Source organism: Gavialis gangeticus, unplaced genomic scaffold (genome assembly GCF_001723915.1).
Source record: "Gavialis gangeticus isolate Ggan-Ray unplaced genomic scaffold, GavGan_comp1, whole genome shotgun sequence".
Taxonomy (NCBI): domain Eukaryota; kingdom Metazoa; phylum Chordata; order Crocodylia; family Gavialidae; genus Gavialis; species Gavialis gangeticus.
The window spans coordinates 85,353,344-85,366,074 of NW_017729024.1; the positions used below are offsets into that span (position 1 = coordinate 85,353,344).

The 12,731-nt window shown below is 42.1% G+C and overlaps 1 protein-coding gene across 1 annotated transcript in view; it reads left to right on the top strand.

Annotated features, from left to right (window-relative positions):
• The window catches only part of LOC109297528 (contactin-associated protein-like 4), a 582,246-nt gene that overhangs the window by 311,929 nt on the left and 257,586 nt on the right, over positions 1-12,731 (top strand). The gene's annotated exons all lie outside the window — the stretch shown is intronic.

The following is a 12,731-nucleotide window of genomic DNA, read 5'->3' on the forward strand; positions in this document are numbered from 1 at the left end:
CAAAAGGGTGAAAGTTGTCATCAATTGATAGATTTTAAGAATGATTGTAAAGCCCCCACTACACGTTACAGATGTTGCACAATTAACTGGTTAATTGCGTGATTACCTTGAGATCAGCTACACATGCAAAGTAGCTACCATTCCATAAAAAGCTGCAATCAGCTATAAAGTTAGACTTCAGAAATGTAGCTGGTTGCTATCAAGCTTTAGTTTGTATATGTAGCGGGGTCTCCCTTGCAGGTGGGAGCTCTGTCAGCTGACAGGGCTCCCAGCCACAGGCATGCACCATGCCAACCTGGGGCTGGGAGTTGTACAACTGAAGGGACTCTCAGGCCAGCAATTGCCAATTCTGGGTCCTGGCAGCATGGGGACCAGAGTCAGGCAGCTGCAGATGCTGGGTGCCAGGATACAGATGGGTCCCAGGAGCTGGAGGGGTGTGCCAGGGTTGAATGAAATCCCCAGGTCTGCAGAATCACAGCTGCCATGATCCTCCAGTCTTGGGGGTGCATATAACCCCACAAAGTTACAGGAGTCATGCAAGTCATGCCTGACCAACCTGATTGCCTTCTATGACTGGCTTTGTGGATGTAGGGAGAGCAATGGACTTGACTTTAGTAAGGCTTTTGATACAGTCTCCCACAACATTCTTGGAAGCAAGCTAAGGAAGTATGGGCTGGATGAATGGATTATAATGTGGCCATCCATCCAACCTATTCACACAAAATTGGCTGGACTGTTCGGCTCAAAAAGTAGTAATCAGTGTCTCTATGGGCACATCTACACGTGCTTTTATGAGCGCCTAAAATTAATGAGCATTTGCCTAATGCTCATTAAGGCAATTTAAGCTCATGGCTACACGTGTGCATTAAGGTGCATTATCATGGTGTGTAGACTGACTTGAGACTAAAGGTAGTCCCAAGTCAGTCAACATACACAGAATGAATGTGCCTTAGTGCATCTACAAGTACATTAATGCACTTTAGCTATTTGCCCCTAAATTTGATACCTGCTTTTACAGGTATCAAATTTGGGCACAAATAACCTAAAATCACCATTTTAAAGGCACATTAAGGGTGTGCATGTGTGGACCTGTGCCCTTAATCTGCCTTAAAAATAGCTAATGTGCCTTAAATTGGCATTTGTAGACAAGCCCAATATCTAGTTGGCATCTGGTATCAAGTGGAGTGCTATAGGGTTCAGTCCTGGGGCCAGTTTTGTTCAACATCATCAGTGGTCTGGAAGATGGGATGGAGTGCACCCTCATCAAGCCAGCAGATGACACCAAGCTGAGGGTAGAATAGTAGCTATGCTGGAGGGTAGGGCAAGGATTCCAAGAGACCCTGACAAATTGGAGAATTGGACCAAAATAAATTTCTTGAGGTTTAATGGGGATAATTGCAAAGTTCTGCACTTAAGACAGAACAATCCCATGTACCAGTACATGCTGGGAACCAACTGGCTATGAAGCAGCTGTGCAGAAAAGGACTTGAGGATTACAATGGACAATAAGCTGAATATGAGTCAGCAGTGTACCCTTGTTGGGAAGAAGGCTAATGGCATACTGGGATGCATTGGTAGGAGTGTTGCCAGCAGATTGAGCGAAGTGATTATTGCCCTTAAATCAGCAGTAGTGAGGCCACAAATGGAGTGCTCCATCCAATTTTGCGCGCCACACTACAGAAAGTATGTGGACTTATTGGAGAGAGCAGGGCAGTGAAAATAGTTAGTGGGCTGTGGCACATGACTTATGAGAAGGGATCCTTGTTTTCCCTGAAAGAAAAAAAATAATAAATTCTCTGATAACCCCCGCAAATCTGTGATTACAATGAAAGTCCCCTCACTCTTCCCCCCACCCGCCCTTGGCCCTGCTGGTGCCCCTCCCTCTGCCCCACAGCCCCCCAGTCCTGCTGGTGCCCCTCACCCCCCACCCACAGCCCTCTGCCACCACAGCTGCCGGGGGCTGATGCCCCTGGGTCCACAGCCCTCTGCCCCCAGCAGGAGGCTGTGGTTGCTGCAGCAGAGTGAAGTTCAGTTCCCCCCTCTGTTGTGGGCATGGGTGGGGGGAATGCAGCCAGCATCCTGCCACTGCATGCACTCCCCAGGAGGCAGGGGGGCCTGGGACCTGTGGCCCCCAGATCTGGGCACAGGGCAGGGGAGGTGTGAGTTGCTCACTGTGGGCTCTGGCTCCCACACTGTTGCCCTCCCCCAGGGCCTCCACAGCCCAGTGGGTGCAATCCAGCACTGCAGGGAACAGTGGAATCATGCAAGAATCTCCTTGATGCTGTGATCTCCATGCTGCCCTGGCAATATGCCCCCTGCGCATGCAGCATCAGTGAGGGGCACAAACCCATGCTCCCACCTCTGCTGATGGGCAGGGGAGGCCTTGCCAGGGCAGTGTGGAGCTTGCAGCGTTAAGCAGTTTTTCTGCATGGCTCCACTCTTCCCTGCAGCACCAGGTCTCACCTGCTGGTCTGTGGAGACCCTGGGGGAGGGCAGCAGGGCAGGAGCCCAAGCCCACAGCAGGCAGCCCCAGGCCTGAAGTCCCACACACTGCCTGGCTGGACAACTGCCCCAGCCCTGCCCAACTCCCTCCCTATGAGAGCCTCAGTACCCACTCCCACTTACTTGTGGGAGCTGCTCTCCAGACTGCCTGGTGGCCTTGTGCATATACATGCACATGACGCCCCCTGCCTGACCTCCCTCCTCCTGCTCCCTCCCAGCCCTTTGCAGTCTGTAACTCTGCCTGGCTTCAGAAAGCTCTTTGCAAAACTGCAAACTCCATTGGTTTCTTAATTAAAATGAGAAATTCACATTTTCCTCCGGTAAAGGGGAAAATCCACATTTTTCTCTGGTTTTCTATGGGAAATGGACAACCCAGATCCCTGCTTATAAGGAAAGGCTGAGGGAACTGGGTTTATTTAGCCTGGAAAAGAGAAGACTGGGAGGGGATTTAATAGCAGCCTTCAACTACCTGAGGGGTGGTTACAAAGAGGCTGGAGTTAGACTGTTCCCAGTGGTGGCAGATGACAAAACAAGGAGCAATGGTCTCAAGTTGCAGCAAGGGAAGTTTAGGCTAAGTATTAGGAAAAACTTTCTCACTAGGAGAGTAGTAAAACACTGGAAAATGGTACCCATTCTGGCTGTGGAATCTCCATCCTTGAAGGTTTTTAAGAGGAGGCTAGACAAAGCCTTGGGTGAGATGATTTAATTGGGGATGATCCTGCTTTGATCCCTTCCAACTCTAATTTTCTATGATTCTATGATCATGGCTGCCACAGTTCCTTAGCCTTGGTGTGAAACCCCCCAGGGCTGGGGGATCACAGCAGCCATTATCCTTCTGCCTTTGAGGTATGTGAAACCCACAGGGTTGTCATATCATCTTTGCTGGCTTCGGGATTCATGGGACACCCCCATGTATGGGAGCCCCTCAACTGAGGGATCTCCCAGCCACAGGAACTTGCTCCTTCCCAGTGCAGTGGGAGCCTGGGATCAGGCTCCCCCTGCACCAGCAATTATGCATGATGGGATATAATATACAATCCCACAATCATGCTTCCTCCTATGCACAGCAGGAGGTGCAATTGTGTGGATTGTGCATTAGACCCCATTGTGCCTTTCCCTACATGTGTAGAGAGCCCTAAGAAAAAGAAGATGTGAGAATGAAATAACATTTTTTTTCGAAAGCGAGTATAAAAGTATATAAGAATCAAATCAGCAGATAGCCAAAAAATCTGAAAGGCTGAGGTACAAAATGGTTTACAATTAGCTAGGGACATAAAAAAGCAAAATAATATATTAGAAGTAAGAAAGACAAAAAGTGTCTATCTGGTGCTTAATGGAAAGGTGAGCAACTAACAGATGACACAGAGAAAGTGTAAATGTTTGATGCTCTTTTGCTTCATTCCTTACAAAAAAGGTCAACTATGACTGGAAGCTTAACACAATTAAAATTAACAAGGAGGAAGGAACTGAGACCAGAACAGAGAAACAAGAAGTTAAAGAAGATTTGCATAAGTTAGATATATTCAGGTCAGTAGGGCCTGATGAAATTGGGTTTAGAATACTTAAGTTGCAGTAGTGACTTCAGCAATCTCTGATCTGTCAGCAGTCATAGTCAAGAAACCATGGAAGACAGGTGAGGTCTAAGTGCTATTACTTATCTATTACTTATCTATTACTTATCTTTAAAAAGGGGGAAACTGAGAACTGTGAAACTATAGACTGATTGGAAAGATGGTGAAACAGATTATTAAACAGTTTGTAAACACCTAAAATATAAAAAGGTAATAAGAAGGCAAAATGAATTTGTCAAGGATACATCATGTCAAACCAATTTACTTTCATTCTTTAGTAGAGTTAGAACCTATTCAGTGGGAGGAGAGGAGTATCAGTGATTCTAGAGCCTTACTAAAGGCAGCATGTAACTATCTTATAAAACATTTTCATCACCAAACTAGGGAAAATAAATTTAGTGCACAACTTACTGGGGGAAAAAACATTTTCAAAGTAGTTATTTCAAGTGGGTCTGGAGGTAAGAAGGGGGTCTCCAGGATTTTTTCCTAGGCTCAACTTTATTCAATATTTTCCCTAAAGATGTGGATGATGGACTTGAAAACAATCTTATATAGATTTATGGAAGCTATGAAGATGGAAAGGGTTTCAAGCAACTTGGAGGGTAGGATTAGAACTCAAAGTGATCTTGATAAATTAGAGAAATCTGAAATGAACATGATGATATTCAATGAAGATATGTGGAAAGTACCATACTTAAGAATGAAAACTTAAATGCAGAAACACAAAATGAGAAATAACTATCTAGGCAGAAGCTCTGTAGAAAAGGATCTGCAGATTATAGTGGCCTGCAAATTGAATATGAGACAACATTGTGCAAAAAAAGACAAATTTCATTATAAGATTTATTAACAGAAAAATTATTGTGCTCCACTTGGTGCTGCTGAGGTGTCAGTAGTTTTCGGGGTCACAGTTTGAGGAAAAATTAGATAAATTAGAAATCATACAGAGGACAGCTGCAAGAAAAAGAATTAGAAAGTATGACATACCAGGAAAGGTTGACGGAACTGGGTTTTTTAAAAGAGAAAAGAGAAAGTGGTGGAGGTAAGCTATGATAAGAAGCTTACAAAATGTAAATGGTTGTTACAAAAAATCTGTGATAAATTATTCTTCGTGTTTACTGGGGGTAGGAAAATATTAAATGAAGTAAATTTTTAGCAAAGGCAATAAAGTTCAGATTATTAGGGAAATCTTTTTTTCCCCTTAACTAGGGATCTTTTGCACTTTCCTTAATTGGAGGTTTTTAAGAATAGGATAAAGCAATGTTCTGTAAGGGATTGCTTAGTAGGGGTGTGCAAAATGGGCTGTATTTGATTCAGGTTCAGATTCAGCCTGAATCAGGGACAGTGATTCAATTAGTTGATTAGGATCACTGTCCCTGATTTGATTCTGCTGAATCCAAATCTGAAGATTTGATGCTGTTTTTTCTACATGCCTCAAGGTTCCAGGTGCAGCTTGTGAATGCTGCAATGCTGGAGCAGGTGGAGTGTCCCGCAGGAGTGTGGGGGGCCCTCTTGTATGCTTGGTGGTGAACCCAGAAGTGGATCAGAAGTACTTCCGGTCCAATTCCGGGTCCCCCAGGGAGTGCGCTGGACCTCTCCGTCTCAGCAATCAGCTACAGGGGGACCCTGGGTGTCCCCCCCCCGGCCCAGGAGGTACCAGTCACCGAGCTGGGGGGGCACAGGAGGGGCCCCCTGCATGCTCCCTGGTGGATCCAGAAGTGGACTGGAAGTGCCTCTGGTCGACTTCTGAGTCTGCTGCTGAGTGCACTGCATCTATGCCTGAATCGTCAAATCTTTTCGAATCTCTCCAAATCAATTCGGAGGGTTCCGATTCTATTCAGAGCCATTAAAGGGTCCCCTGATTTGATTCGGATTTGGAGATTCAGCCACCAAATCGGGCTGAATCTCTGCCTAATCAAACCAGGGACCGAAGCTTCGCACAGCCCTATTGCTTAGGTAAACTTGGTGCAGCCTCCATGGAAGGGATTGAGTTTAAGGATATTTTAAGGCCTACACTCCAGTGTCTTTAATGACTTTGCCATAATTATTAACATGTATTTATATTTATGGTACTATCCAAGGCCCAACTATACTCAGTTCTTTAAAATTACATTTAAGTAACAATCCATCTGCCAGAATATCTACAATTTAAATAAGCAAGGTGTTGAAAATGAAGTATCATATAATCTCCATAGTACAGATGAGGAAATGAGGATATGCTAACACTGTGGTAGCAGAATGCCTCCCCCCCTCCCCATCCACCCAACCTGCTTCTGTTTTCATCCTTCAACACCAGGATGAGTGGTGAAGCCAATTCTTGGTCAAATTTCAGTGCTTCTGCCATGGTATTGACATACTCTAACACAGAGACATCAAGTCATTTGCACATGGTCACACACTTTTTTTAATAAGCTGAGCACTAAACATAATTCACTTATATCTCACTCCAGTGTCCTAACCACAAGACCAGTTTCTTCATCTGAAGAGTGCTAAGTTTCTCAGTTGTCATTTTTTACAAATTATTGTATGGTAAGTTTAAAGTATATTTCTGTGCTCCTGAAAGGTGCCATATGGAAAGCCTCTCTGTAGGTGATTTAATTTCCCTCTGTTGCTGCAAAATATATGCTATTTGGGCAGAAGAGGCTATACCTTTCACAACCCACCTTGGCAATGTATACCATCCATTTCTGGGGAATACAAGTCATTTATAAGCTCAGTTATATATGTTGAGGCTTGATTTTTGTTATGTTGGACACCTGTCTGCTAGGAATGGGAGTGAGATCAACAATGCATTTCACCTAGGTCATCAAACCACCTTCAGATGATGATTTTCCATCACTACTGACTTGGAGTGCAAACAAGTGAAAAGCCCCATTTCCCATTTCCATTCTCCTAAATGTCTCAAGTCATCTAGAGTTTTAACACCTCCATCATTGGTCAGATGTACTAAAAAGTGATGTTTTCAATGCATGGATTAATTGGACTCCTGACGGACACAACTTGCAATAAGAGGAATAACTTAAATGTTATAGAAATAATTGTAAATCTGTAAAAGGCACTTTTATCAAGTTATAGCTCATTTTTGTTGATTTACTTGAGTACTTGTTCAGGATATTCCTCAGAGATGTACTGGAAGCTGAGAGAGTTCTACAATAAAATTGATATATTACAAAACAACAGCTATTCTTCAGCCACAGTCAAGATGGAAACCATTCTGCACTGTATTTTATGTTCCCTTTTCTATTTGTGGCCTGCTTTTGATTTTGTTTCCACCTTATATCATAGGTTCATTCTGTCACAGGAGCTCTATCAGGAGACCTATGATAGCTCTTGTTTATTTTCTCAGATCACATACTGTAGTTTGTGGGGACAGAGTTTAAATCTCTGACATTTTTTTCCTCTTACCTATATTAGAGGGACTATTGTAGTACTACCTAGAATTAAAATTGTCTGATACTTTCCATTATGAAATTCTGTTTCCTGCTGCAAAATCTGGCCATCCAGACCAAAAATTTCCATGCTACCTCAGGCAGACTTTTGGGGGACAGTTTCAGTTAAATCTGCTTAGTTACTTTTGGAAACACAGTTAGAGAAAGGTATGTTTGAAACCCTTATGTTAAAAGATTTACAGGGTTTTTCTTAAGAAGCTCCAGTGCCTTTATGCTATGAACCATAAGTTCCTTACAGAAGTAGGGGTAGCAGCAAGGGATCCTTTCACTCAGCAATTGAAATGCAATTGCTTAGGCTTGTTGCAGTCTTCATCAGTACCCAGAGTTCTGTACTGGAATAGGCTGGATAGGACTTCGTAGCATGAGGGATTTCATAGTTAACTTAATTGACCTGAATAGGACCATTCCCATCTCCCAGGATATGGATAAATGAACAAGTTATTGTGCATCAAGGTAAACTAAAGTGGGGATTTACTGCTTGTAAGCTTTCCATATGTTAACTATCTATGTATGAACTCTTAACTCACTTTCATTGAGAAGTCCACTCATTACAGGATACAAATGTGTACATAGGCAGCTACAACAGAGTAGATGATATGCTATAACAGTGGTTCTGAACCACATTAGACTCAAGACATGCCTCAGAAAATGTCAGCTCATAGTTTTCACTCATATTTTTTACTATAAAAATTATAGAGTATTTTTTCTGTTGTAAAAATCTCAGATCACAGTAGGTCAGAATGTTCTTAACGCTATGAATTTCTATTAAAAATTCCTGGGTTCATCTTGTGAATCATGTTTGCACACCTAACATTGCTAACATTGCATGGCACCCTGTGACACCTGTGAAGGTATCTCTAGGCACCCAAAGTGCCATGGTATTCTGGTATTCATGGTATTCATGGTATTAAGAATCACTCTGCTATAAGGTCACATCTTTGGTTACTCCGTGTTAGCCTGTTTGTGTGGCTATGTCCTCAAGAGTCTTTACTTCAGACTCTGTGCAGCCTTGAGCACATTGCTGTATCAGTTAAACCTGCATCGTATTTTAAAGCTTCCCTTCACAATCACATTAGAAACTTTAAAAAAATGAAAATGAATGCTCTTTTGTCATCAAAAGCACAGTCCAATAATATCTCAATCTGGTCTTGACTCTAGTAAATGAACTAATATGACTGAGTTAATTCATTTGAGCTATGGCACATCCACTACAAGATCAGTCATTGCCAACATTTAGCCTCATCCAGCACTCAATGAAGCTAAGATCCTGGTTCATATTAGAACTGGTGACCTCAAGGGGAAGCTTTTACATCTACTCCTGAGCAACCTGAGCCTTTCAATTCCTTGTAGCAGGAAATTTCTATGATTGAGATGCATGGTTTCATCATACGCTAAATTGTAGTAATTAAGTAAATGGAGCTCCCCTATGTGGATTGAATGTGCCTTAATATAGTAACCTTGTGCTATTACTGAAAGATGAACATAGAGGTTAATGAGAGTAAGCTGTAGCAGCTGTCATCCTTTAGAACCAGTGTCAGCTGTGGAAGAGGCATTCTGGAATACTACAAATAAATCTTGAAGGGTGACTGGGTTTTTTTGCTTGCACAATCAGAGTAAACAATTGTTTTCTTTATTCATGTTAAAAGATTATGCTGAGAAGCTTCAGTACTTTACCTTAGGACTTGTCTAAAAGTTAACTTGAGTTGTTTTTCATTACATTGGCAATTTTTTTCTTGAAAATTGTGTGGCTTATTAACTTAAGTTATTAAATCCATTTTGGAAATGTCTCATTGCAATACTGGATGAGCAGTACAATAGGTATGGATGCATCTCCAACTTGGAGCAACTACTGTACATCCACCAAGCCTTGTTATTGTTGTCCCAGATAGTTTTGCTGGCTATGTTGGTCATCCCATCTGTTTGTTTTTCTGCCCTTTATTGCTCCAGGGCCATGACTAGTAGTCACCTTGCCATACAAACTGTGGGGTGCAACCAGGTTGCATTCTTTGTAATTCCAGCTCATACAGAGTATACATGTATAAATACTATGCCATAATCCTAGCTATTGCTTATTGATCAGTTGTACCTTGTTCTTCACTTTGACCCAGAATGGGCATTCTGGAATTCATTTTCCTCTTGGGAGTGAAGTTTTATTCAGATAATTTTGATGGCTTAGCACTGACCTACAGGGAGGTATGAAAACTATCATCTCATTCACCCTGTGAACTCTGAGGCAGAAAAAGTTGCAGAGATCCAGAACTATCCTCATAGCTGAACTATCCTCATATGTCTCATAGCTGAAGGATCTTCCAAAACCATATCTAGAGACTTAAAAACTAGCAAAACAAGACCTCTGTATACCACAAAGTCTCAAGGACTTATAAACATATGAGAGAGCAACTTTCCAATTTTTTATTCTCTTTTAATCATAATACGAGTATGAGGGAGGAGAAGCTGGATAGCAAAGAAGGAAAAGGGCAGGGAAGTGGCTAATACGTCATTGACACAGGTGCTGGTGTTGATGGAGAGGTCAACAATCTTCTTGGGGAATAGGGCTTGGAAACCTTCCAACATTTCACAATATTATTGTCACAATGATAATTTCATAGTAGTCCTAATTACTGATTTAAAAGGAACTGAAAATATCTTTATGGTTAATGTTTTAAGTATTGGACCATCTACTGAAATGTATACCTTCGCTGTCAGAGCAGTTACATGTGTAAACTGCAAATTCAGTACTGTATTGATAGTTGCCCATAAGTTTCAGAGGATAATAACTTGAATGCATGCAGCATGATGAGATCCTTGCACCAGCACATATACACATGAAGGCACATGAATTAATCCTTATACTTTCCATGAAATCATATACATTCTTAACAAGTTGTTCACAAATGTGAAGCAGGGGCTCTTTTGTGCTGGTTCAATGTCCATAGAGACCATGGCAACATGGAGGTTCTCAGCTCACTTAAGCGAACCTTGATGAACCTTCCCAAGTAATTGACTTTGTCATGCACATACAGCAGTATTCTGAGGTAGATTGTCATGGCCAAATAAATCACACTGGATCTACCAGTGGCTCAGTACAATTAAGGAGCCCTAACCATGCAAATATGTTATTAACTACCTGTGTATTGCATAACCTTATGACCTGTAGGGACAATGCCTTCTTGTTAGCACGCTATTACAACATTCTCAGCAGTTCATCAAATACCAGACTGTTGAGCTACTGATCAGGGATGGTCGTGCACATACCCATGAAGAGGTAGTCTGGTGTTGCAGCTGCAAATAAAGGTCAATGTGGAAATCTAAAGAAGTGCCTAGTGGCATCCTGAAGTGTTTCTGGTCATCCCAGGTCTGTATCAGTGTCCAGTCAGTTTCATCCACATCCTCAAGATGCCTTAATAACCCTGTGTTGTTGGGTTTTTTAAAGTAATTGCACAGTTTTGTATACTACCAGTAGGCTGCTCATATTTTTCACCATGAAGTTCACAGCACTAGGCAGTATTTTTTTCCATGCTGCCTGGCTTGAAAACCTCAATTCTTTGCTTTCTGGCTTTGTGCCTTCTTTTTCAGCACAAAAGATCTCAATAAATATAATAAATACAGAGAGACTTGCACTATTGGATATATGACCACAGTATAAAATACTTGTTTCAAAATATAGCTAGGTTGTATAGCCACAATAATATAGGATAGAATATTTTAATTGCAAGGTAACAAAGTAGTATATAAGCACATCTTTTTCAATGGTTGTTGAAGATCATTTAATGCAAATGCTTCAAGTTCCAAAGCACATTGGAAACATAATCTATGCCTGAGTAATTCTGGAAAGTTTAGGCCTCAGAAGCTGTCAGGATCTCCAGTAACTGTAAATACACCAATTTTCAGTAATGTAACTTCCTTTTCATAGACAGATATTTTTTGGACTGTTTGGTTTTAATATATGCATGGGTGCATTGCATAGTGGATTAATTCTACCATTAGATTTAAAAAGTTTAAGGTGTGTGTATATGCACAGAGTTGAGAATGGAGATTAAATCCATTTCTAATTATCAGTCAACTCCTTTGCAATTCCAGGAAACCCTGACACAGCCTTCCTTTGGTTGGGTAACTTCCATAGACGTTCCACAGAAATCCAGCAGACTCAGCCCTACCCCTAGAGCTCAGTTCTGTATCTGTATTTGCAGATCACCATATTACCAGCAGAACTTGCTCAGGTTTGCAGCAACGTTTGATGAAAGTTTCAGTCAGTGAATTTTATACCTCCTATTCTGATGATGGATTTGTCACTCTGCTGGAGCCGTGTGAAATTTTTGTAATAAAAATTAAAATGACCTGAATGTCTGTTTTGTAATTAAGGTAAAATTCCCAGAAATGTTGAGTTCCAAACTTTTTAATGATGGGGAAATTTGGAGATTTATCTAAAATTTACCATGTTGTCCCTAATTTTAGATTTTGTTGGAACCTGGTCAATCCAGGATCCAGTTTTTTACCAGAAACTGACGGACCTATTTCACATATTTTTTGCTGGGGGTTCTGTTGTCTTTGAAGTCCCTCTTTTTTTCCATTTATGAGAGGGGCCACTTTTCACTCCTTTTCCTATTTTCATTGCAATGTGCTAGGTGGCTTGCTTACTTTATAACTAGGCATGTAGCATCTGGGAGAGTAAATGTTATAGAAGAAACTGAATCAAAGATATTTTTAAATATCAAAACCAGAGATAGAGTGATAAGACAGGTTACAGGGGTGGGCAGATGAGAATAGGATGAGATTCAGCACCAACAAGTGCAAGGTGATGTACCTGGGGAGGAAGAACCAGCACTATGCCTACAGGCTGGGGGAACTCCCTTCTCAGAGGCAGAAAAGGATCTTGGAGTCATCATTGACTCCAAGATGAACATGGGTCGGCAGTGTGCGGATGCAGTCAGGAAGGCCAACCACACCTTGTCATGCATCCACAGATGCATCTCGAGCAGGTCCAAGGAGGTGATCCTCCCCCTCTATGCGGCACTGGTCAGGCCACAGCTGGAGTATTGCATCCAGTTCTGGGCGCCGCACTTCAGGAGGGATATGGACAACATGGAGAGGGTCCAGAGGAGGGCCACTCACATGATCAGGGGGCAACAGGGCAGGCCCTACGAGGAGAAGCTATAGGACCTGAACCTATTCAGCCTCCACAAGAGAAGGCTGAGGGGGGGATTTAGTG